Below are 10403 nucleotides of genomic sequence, written 5' to 3' on the forward strand. Positions count from 1 at the left end.
CCCCATAATAGAAATTATCTAATCGCACTTGATCCATCACCATAGAATCGAGGCTCATCAAAATTGGACCGAAGTCCATACACCAAGATGCATGACTCTCAAATAACATGCATTAACACAACATGGTTCACCTAAAGGATCCTCACACACATCTCATCATTTATTCATCATATCAGTCATCATGCAACAACCAATTCATGTTACCATATGAATAATATCAACAAACAATAGCAACTCGTCAACATCTTGACATCATCGAATAACAACATAATTATCACACAATGATATTACAACAATACAACGATTCATCAACCAAACGTATAAACCAATACATTTATTAACACAGTAGGCATGTGAATATTATTAAAACATCTCAATAATCACTACCATGTTATAGGTCTGAGTGTTAGCTTTCTAACGCTTCAAACGCCATCAAAATCGGACTTACGAAATGAAAGTTATGACCAAAATCGTCAGGATGTGTCAACAATTTATTAACCGAATATATGAACAAACCTTCACCAACACAATAGGCATAAGAATAATATTCAATCAATTAACTTATCACCATCACATTATATATCTTAGAATCAGCTTTCTAATGCTTCAAACTCTAACCTAAAATGATTCACAAGTTGAAAGTTATGATCAAAACCGTGCACGAAGGTATTACTAAAAAGTTATTGTTTTCTAAAATTTCCAATACAATTTTCATCTTCTTCAACCCCCAAAACATCCATGAAATAATCACCAAAATTATTTTATCCCTGAAACAAAGTTATAGCCCTCTATTTCGTATATCCAATACTTCAAACAACACTCGGTTTGGACTGACGAATCAAAAGTTATGGCCAAAACGATATCGACCGAAAAACACAAAAAAAGGTTCTCGCGCTGAGCGCGATCGTGACGGGTAGAATGCAGAATTTTCTATGTTTTTCATCGTTGGAGGTTTTCTGGACCTCCGATTTCGATTCCGTAAAAAGCCAAACGCTCATAAAATTACAACTCATACAATACTCTATTATCTAAAGTTAATTTACAGTTTTAACATAATTAAATCATTTAATCACAATTTTAAGATTATGCTTAAAACCTTCGAAATTGCAACAATGGTGGATATATATTCAATTATAAAAATAAAAAAATACACGCACATAAGGGACACAAAATGCATCATATAATCATCATATAACAACCATCATAGCATCCAAATTCAAAATTATGAATCAAAACACACAACCCTAATGAGGTTAAAGGTTCCTCCATTTTACCCTTCTACCATACCCATTACTATTGAAACAAGTTCTCACCCTTACCTGAATTCCTTGCAAAAATTCTGAATTGAAACCTTCACTCTCTTTCCTTGATCACTTTTCCTATTGCCTCTTTGCTCCTTTTTCTCAAATGCCATGTACTGTGAAAATCTCCCTAAATCTAGGTTTCTCTTAACTTCTTATTTTTAGGGTAAACTTTTTCAAATTATCAACTTGGTCTAAACTTAATTATTTCATATTCCTTCCTCCCACTAACTTTCTCAAAGTCTCATATTTGGCCCAATTATTCTATCTTCACTAAATAATATAATAAAAATAAATAAAATATTATTTTTAATTATCAAAACAATTCTAAATTATTCTACTTACTTCTATCATCCCTTTATACCCTTAACTCAAGGATACATACTCCTCCAACACTCATCCATAAAATAAATCATCAAAATTTATAATTCAAACAATTAAAATATAATAAAACATCTAATTAAAAAATGGGGTGTTACAAGGGGTGCTGAACCGTAACTGCTTGATCTCCAATGACACTACTAGAGCTGATTAAGTTACTCTGAAACTACAAATCAACGCTCATATATGGTATATTTGGAATTGGTAGTGGGATGCTGTGAACATAACCATATTGTCGCAGACACCTCTCAGAAAAGTGTCTAGCAACCATGGTCACCCACCACATATAACCTCAATATAATAAAGACTCATCGAACTCACAGTTGACTCTATGATCAATGTATGATGTCCAAATCACACCATCTACAGTCAGCACATTAAGCATCCTCTTGTACTCGACTCCACCACCATGATATGACTGCCTGAGCCTCCATCTTCTCGCCTGTGGGAACCCAATTGGGGAACTGTGCACCCTCCCGTCACAGATGGTGGACAAATTCTCATACATCCAACACTGATATCAAAACATATACATAACAAATAATAATTAAGAAATGTTAGTCGTAACATTTAAATAAGAAATCAACAATAATTAATAATTTCAAATATACTTATAACAAACTCAAATAACCATCAAGCTGTCTGATCGCAAACATTGTCGCCAATCCAAGTGTTGTATACATAATGGTCAACGCAACATACCCCAAGCCCAATTGGTAACGTCAAGGCTACTAAACGGGCACACGTAACAGACGTCAATATAAACACCTGACTTGTCCACAAAGAGAGTACATGCTTGGAACCACTCATTGATAAAATCAATTGGCACAGGTGTCCGGTGTGAACCGATTGGAACCACTTGTCCAACTCGTATCTCAGAAGATTCAACCTCAGCAGCCCTAGCCTGGTTTGTCGCTCTGTGTGCAATAGTGTCGTCTCTGCCTCTATATTTTACTACAAAAGAAGGAAAAAATGAAAAAATATTAAATATAGAAAATTATGAAATTTTCGGTCAAAAACAAAGTTTTTATAACTACCGGAAATTCTAAAAATTATGATAAAAAACAAAGTTTTTATAACTATCGGAAATTCTAAAATTTTCGGTTAAAATGTTTCCATTAATACCGGAAATTTTAAATCTCCGTTACAAAAATCGAGAAATTTTGTAATTTGCGTATTATCAAAATATATTAAAAATATTTATCATATATTTATCATATATTAAAAATATATTAATTAAATGGTAAAACTAAAAAAAACGTATTATCAAAAATTAAAATAAATGACTTATTTTAAAACATTCTTTTATTCTAAATGAATCACATCCCGCGTTTACAATTAATATTAGTATTGTTTATTTTGTGTTTGAATCTTAAAAAGAGGCAGTTAGTAGCCTCAGGCTCCTATGCGCAACATGAATAGGTCTATCAAGTGAGAGACCTTTCACTTTTTTTCTTCTCAAAATGAATATCAACCGTTGGATATGATATACTTGCACTGACTTTAAAACACTCCCACCAAACAGCTAGGCCACGCACGCACTGCAACATGACTAACGATAAAACACTCTCATCAAGTAGCTAGGCTACGCATGCTTATGCTATTTCAAAATTTGCAAGGATTAACGTTGCAGGGATTGCATTGCACCTGCGTGTTTCAGTGCTTTTTCAATCATAAGAAATGACTTAACGTTGCAGGGACAATATTTATCATATATTAAAAATAATAAAAATATATTAATTAAATGGTAAAATTAAAAAAAAAATGTATTATCAAAAATTAAAATAAATGACTTATTTTAAAACATTCATTTATTCTAAATGAATTACATCCCACATTTAGAATTTATATTAGTATTGTTTATTTTGTGTTTGAATCTTAAAAAGAGGCCGTTAGTAGGTTCAGGCTCCTATGCGCAACATGAATAGGTCTGTCATGTGAGAGACCTTTCGCTTCTTTTCTTCTCAAATGAATATCAACCGTTGGATATGATATACTTGCACTGACTTTAAAACACTCCCACCAAACAGCTAGGCCACGTACGCATGACAACGTGACTAACAATAAAACTCTCCCATCAACTAGCTAGGCTACGCATGCTTATGCCTTTTCAAAATTTATAGGGATTAAAGTTGTAAGGATTGCATTGCACCTGCGCGTTTCAGTGCTTTTTCAATCATAAGAAGATTTAAAACATATAAATTCTTATTCCCTCCATCTCATACAAAATATTTAATTTATATTTTTTTTCATAATAATTGTCTTCTTACAAAACTAATACAATATTTTTTTTTATTATCATACTCATATTTATTAAATTTCACTTTATTCAACTACTCTTCTAATAATAATTAATACTCTATGTGTCTTATAATAAGTGTCTTATTTGAGTTCTACACGATTCTTAAGAAAATATTTAGATCAATTAATTTTAATAATAAAATTAATATCATTTACTAAAATACCATTATTTATTATAGTTGATAAAGTAGTTGAGAAAAGTGAAAATTAACAAATAGAAGTATATTAGTGGAAAAAAATTATAAATGTTGTATTCGTATTCAAAAAAGATATTTATTTTAAGACATAAAAAAAGTGTAAATAAAATATTTTTTATGAGACAAAGGGAGTAAGAGTATTCTAGTAAATGATATTAGTTTTATCATTAAAACTAACATATATAATTATTTTCTTAAAAACAATGATAGGAAAGGGAAATAAGGGAAATAAAAAGTCAATTAAAATATTTTTTGATAAAATAATGTTTTAAGAATTTCAAGTTATAGACAATAAAGGAAAATATTAAATGAAAATTTAATTAAAATAATTTTTGATAAATTATTGTTTTAAATTTTTCATCTTTTTACACTAACATTTTTTAAAATATAACTTAATAAAATTATTTTTTAAAATATAATTTAAAAATAATTATGTGGTTTTAAAATAAGTAATGTGATTTAAAAAAATATAATGTGCTTTTAAAATAATTATGTGTTTTTTAAAAATATATTTTAAAAATAATCATGTAATTATGTGGAAAGGATCTCAGATGAGTATTCTAAGAGAGTATGAGACGAGGATCTCAGATGAGTATTCTAACATTAAATGAAGATCTCAAATGAGTATTATAAAATCAGAGTATGAGATGTGGATCTCAGATGAGTATTCTGACATGAGATGAGGATCTCAGATGAGTACTATAAGATGAGAATATGAGATAGGGATCTCATATGAGTATTCTAACATGAGAGTATGAGATGAGGATTTCAGATGAGTATTCTAACAAGAGATGAAGATCTCAGATGATTATTCTAACATGAGATGAGGATCTCGGATGAGTATTTTAACATGAGACGAGGATCTCTGGCGAGTATTCTAAGATAAGAGTATGAGATGAGGGTCTTAGAAGAGTATTCTAACATGAGATGAGGATCTCCGATGAGTATTCTAACATGAGATGAGGATCTTTGATGAGATTATCATATGAGAGTATGAGATGAGGATCTCATATGAGTATTATAAGATGAAAGTATGAAATGATGGTCTCAGATGAGTATTCTAACATGAGATGAGGATTTCAAATGAGTATTCTAGCATGAGAGAGGATCTCGTATTAGTATTCCAACATTAGAGTTTGAGATTAGGATCTAAGATGAGTATTCTAACATGAGATGGGGATCTCGTATGAGTATTTTACAATGAGAGTATGAGATGAAGATCTCAGGTGAGTATTATAGGATGAAAGTATGAGATGAGGATCTAAGATGAATATTCTAACACGAGATGAGGATCTCAGATGAGTATTATAACATGAGAGTATGAAGTTAGTATATCATATGAGTATTCTAACATGAGACGAGGATCTTAGATGAGTATTCTAAGATGAGAGTATGAGATAAGGATCTCAAATGAGTATTCTGACATGTGATGAGAATCTCAGATGAGTATTATAAGGTGAGAGTATAAGATGATGATCTCAAGTGAGTATTGTAAGATGAGAGTATGATACGAGGATCTCAAATGGTATTCTAACATGAGATGAGGATATTATATGAGTATTATAAAATGAAAATATGAGATGAGGATCTCAGATGAGTATTATAACATGATAGTATGTGATAAAGATCTCAGATGAGTATTATAACATGATAGTATGTGATAAAGATCTCAGATGAGTATTTTAACATGAGATGAGGATCTCAAATGAGTATTCTAAAACGAGACGATGATCTCAGATGAGTATTGTAAGATGCGAGTATGAGATATGGATCTCAGATGAGTATTCTAACATGAGATATGGATCTCATATGAATATTCTAACATAAGAAGAGAATCTCAAATTAGTATTCTAAGATGAAAGTATGAGATGGGGATCTCAGATGAGTATTCTAATATCAGAAGAGTATTATAAGATGAGAGTATGAGATAAGGACCTCGGATGAGTATTCTAACATGAGATAAGGATCTCACATGAGTATTCTAACATGAGATGAGGATCTCATATGAGTATTATACGATGAGAGTATGTGATGAGGATCTCAGATGATTATTATAAGATGAGAGTACGAGATGAGGATCTCGAATGAGTATTCTAAGATGAGAGTATGAGATGAGGATCTCATAGGAGTATTATAACATGAGATGAGGATCTCAAGTGAGTATTCTACCATCAAATTAGGATCTTGAGCCGCGCGCGACAGCGGATCAAAACGAGTAGTTTTTCAAAAATGTAGTTTAGCGACAAATTGACTCGGATTATCGTTCTCACAAGGATTCTTGAATGAATTAACCAATGATAGTAACGATTAATGGGGTTTTGGTTGGTTTAGGATTCAATTAAAAAATAGATTAAAATAAGTGATTATTGAAATAAGTTGTAGCAACAATTTACTGATTCGGTCTTTGCCTATCATCGACTATCCTAATTCCAACCGCAAATTAACTATTCCTATTCGATTATAATATCAACTGACAAGCGCAATTGATAGTATAAGTTGTATGTTCCTATTATCCGAATTAAGCAAACGGGATTAAGTTTCATGAATTAAGCAAACATGAATTAAACGGACTCGATAACGAATTAAGCAAATGAAATCGTGACTATAGTTAGGATCACACAATCAATCGAATTAAATCAATATAGCATATGTAAATCGGATAAAGCAAAAAAATACATATGTTAATATTGAAAGGAATAAAAAACCTGAATAAGAATTACTAAAATCTCAAGGTATCGGAACCCGAATACAGCAAATTGTTTGGATCGATTAGTTCTTCATGAGAATTCTTCCAAAGCTTTCAAGTATTTCATGAATAGTGATAATCCTTATGTTATGCGGCTGCTAGGTATATGGAAAACAAGGAGTTTGGTTTACAACCCAACTGGATCGAAAACATAACCCAAACCCAAAACTAATGACCCAAAACTTAAATAAAACTAATGCTGCAACTTCAACGACTTTTCTGGCCCTGCTACAATCTTATTCAGCTCTCGACTTCTGAACAAAAGTTGTAGATCTTTTTCTTAGATTTCCATCGACTAGTAGCACGTCTCAATCCGATACTCCTAGCTTAAGATATGATTTTTCTCACGAAAGCTGCTAATGCTGAAAATTAAATACGAAAATTAAATAAGTGCAAAAATAATATAAATTATGAAAACACATAAAAACATAAAAATAATCAAAGGAAACCGAAGAAATGCTTAAGTACAAACATGGAAGAACGTGTATCAAAATGCACTGATCAAATTCCCCCACACTTGAACTTTTGCACTCCGAGCAAAATGAAAAACAAAACAAAACACAGACACATCAACGGTTACTCATTCTAGGCTACAAGTCTTCTTCGGTTAAGTTTGCATCGGTAGGTACTAATCTTGCACACTAAGGATATCGTAGGAACATTAATCCATAATTGTGCAGTCATAAACCTCCTGAATACACAAATCAACTTGAATCATGTTATTGTGTTAAAGCCCAACTTACTCATCCTTCTTTGGCTCTTTTTCATTTAGGCGCAATCACATTAAGCCTGTTATCTCCACACTTTATAGCAAGGCGACCGGTTAGTGACTCTGATCCTTTTCTGCACGGGGCTCTGGTACTTAAGTGGCATAACCCTTTACTTACTCAATTGTAGTTGCGGGGGATCGGACCATAATCCGCCCTACCAAGTTCAGCACCAGAAACCGCTGAACCAATTACAAAAGAGTCTTATTTCCAACTTTTTTTGAAGGTTCTACATCCGTTGGGTTAAGTGACCGGGTGAGGGTCACCAAACTTAGAAGGTGCATTCCCTTTTCTTTCTTTTTTTTTCTTTTTCGGAACACTCACTTATATTCATCGGCTTCCCTGCGTAGAGTGTGTGTGAGATGGTGCTGACTGCTGAAATAAACTACTCAAGAGCTATCAGAGAATGAGAATTTAAGGCTAAAACATAACAAGAATTCGAATCAATTTCCATATGCAGGAGACTTACGGTGTTAAGACGATACCGATCTTGTGAATTTTTCCTAAGTCTCCGCAAACTAATCTCAAATTATTCTATAGCCTAAAACTTTCAACAAAAATGCAATTTTTTTTAGAAAGAAAACAAAAACAAAACAAAACAAAGAACAAAAACAAAGAAAATAAAGTATTCCCTCCCGCACACTTAAAATATGCATTATCCTCAATTAAAGAAACAAACATAAAATAAGAGGGAGAAGAGAGAGGAAAGAACACACCCGAGTAGTCAAGGAGGATAGGTGATCACGTAAGCAGCCTTTCCCAAAGAGATATATTCTACATTTTCTTCTTCCAAAGTGGGGCTGTCATGGAATAGCTTTGGGTAATGTCCATTGAACTTGAAATTTTTATTAGTATCTTCGCCTCTTATTCTAGGATCAAAGAATCTTCTAAAAGTAAAAGTGTCAAATAGACACGTGAAGGTGATCTGATCTGGAATGTCAGCCAATGTCCACCCAAATGCCTTTTTATGCTTCCTTAAAACCTGCAAAAACTTATTTTCTTGATCGAAATCAAGGTTAGAAGAAATTATAGCCGACAGTTTTTCATTCATCTCTAAATAAGCATATTTCATATTTTTAGGAAGTTGCTTCAGCTCGAGGGAAGGTGTCTGCTCAATAGAGGGAGTGTTTGGGGCAGCCGGGATGTAAAGAGCTTTATCTACATGAACAACTTTATTTGCAACCTCATCTGCAGTAAGAATATCAACTTGCAAGGCAACCTCAATTTCAGCACAAACAGAGCAAATTTTAGTTTCAGTACAAATATCACAAGAATAAACATCATCAAAACCAGACAATGATGGAAAATCAGATGCAAACAAATCACTAAAAGTATCATCAACAATTTCAGAAATCAAATCTATTTGAAAAACAGAATGTTCTTTCAAGGGTTGTTGGTTTGATCCTTGAGCTTGCTGCACGACATTCACCAAAGTGGCAAGCTGCCCAATCTGTGTTTGCAAAGTCTTTAAAGTAGAATCTACTTGTTGTTGAAACTGGAGATTATTTGCAGTCATTTGTTTGACAATATCTTCTAGTGAAGGTCTAGAAGGTGCAGAGCACACAACCTCAAATTCCTTCAGATGCTCATGCGGATCCTCACCTGCAAGACCACTAAATCTTAGAAACAAGTGTATTAAACCAGATTTCAATTCAAAAGGAGTGTCGGCTTCATGATATACAATACACATGCCATTATAATTCACATCAGGGACAGCTAACTGCCTTAAAGTTCTTTGGTCAGCCATAGTAAAAAACAAACACAATGAAGGAATTTCGGTTTTTTAGGGTGACATCCACTATTTATTCCATAAATAGAGGCTTTTGATTACTGATTTTTTCCTAATGAATCGACAAAAAATCGGAATAATCTGAGACAATTTGTTTAAAAACAGATTTTTTTCCCTAAACCGCAAAAAGACCCGAATGCAAGGAAGTTAAGGCAAAAAATGCTAAAAAAAAACCAACACCTATGACTATAAAGACGATTAATATAATCAAGAATCTCCGGCAACGGCGCCAATTTGATCCGCTGTCGCGCGCGGAACAAAACGAGTAGTTTTTCAAAAATGTAGTTTAGCGACAAATTGACTCGGATTATCGTTCTCACAAGGATTCTTGAATGAATTAACCAATGATAGTAACGATTAATGGGGTTTTGGTTGGTTTAGGATTTAATTAAAAAAATAGATTAAAATAAGTGATTATTGAAATAAGTTGTAGCAACAATTTACTGATTCGGTCTTTGCCTATCATCGACTATCCTAATTCCAACCGCAAATTAACTATTCCTATTCGATTATAATATCAACTGACAAGCGCAATTGATAGTATAAGTTGTATATTCCTATTATCCGAATTAAGCAAATGGGATTAAGTTTCATGAATTAAGCAAACATGAATTAAACGGACTCGATAACGAATTAAGCAAACAAAATCGTGACTATAGTTAGGATCACACAATCAATCGAATTAAATCAATATAGCATATGTAAATCGGATAAAGCAAAAAAATACATATGTTAATATTGAAAGGAATAAAAAACCTGAATAAAAATTACTAAAATCTCAAGGTATCGGAACCCGAATACAGCAAATTATTTGGATCGATTAGTTCTTCATGAGAATTCTTCCAAAGCTTTCAAGTATTTCATGAATAGTGATAATCCTTATATTATGCGGCTTCTAGGTATATGGAAAACAAGGAGTTT

The sequence above is a fragment of the Lathyrus oleraceus genome, chromosome 4 (genome assembly GCF_024323335.1).
Source record: "Lathyrus oleraceus cultivar Zhongwan6 chromosome 4, CAAS_Psat_ZW6_1.0, whole genome shotgun sequence".
NCBI classification, from domain to species: Eukaryota; Viridiplantae; Streptophyta; class Magnoliopsida; order Fabales; family Fabaceae; genus Lathyrus; species Lathyrus oleraceus.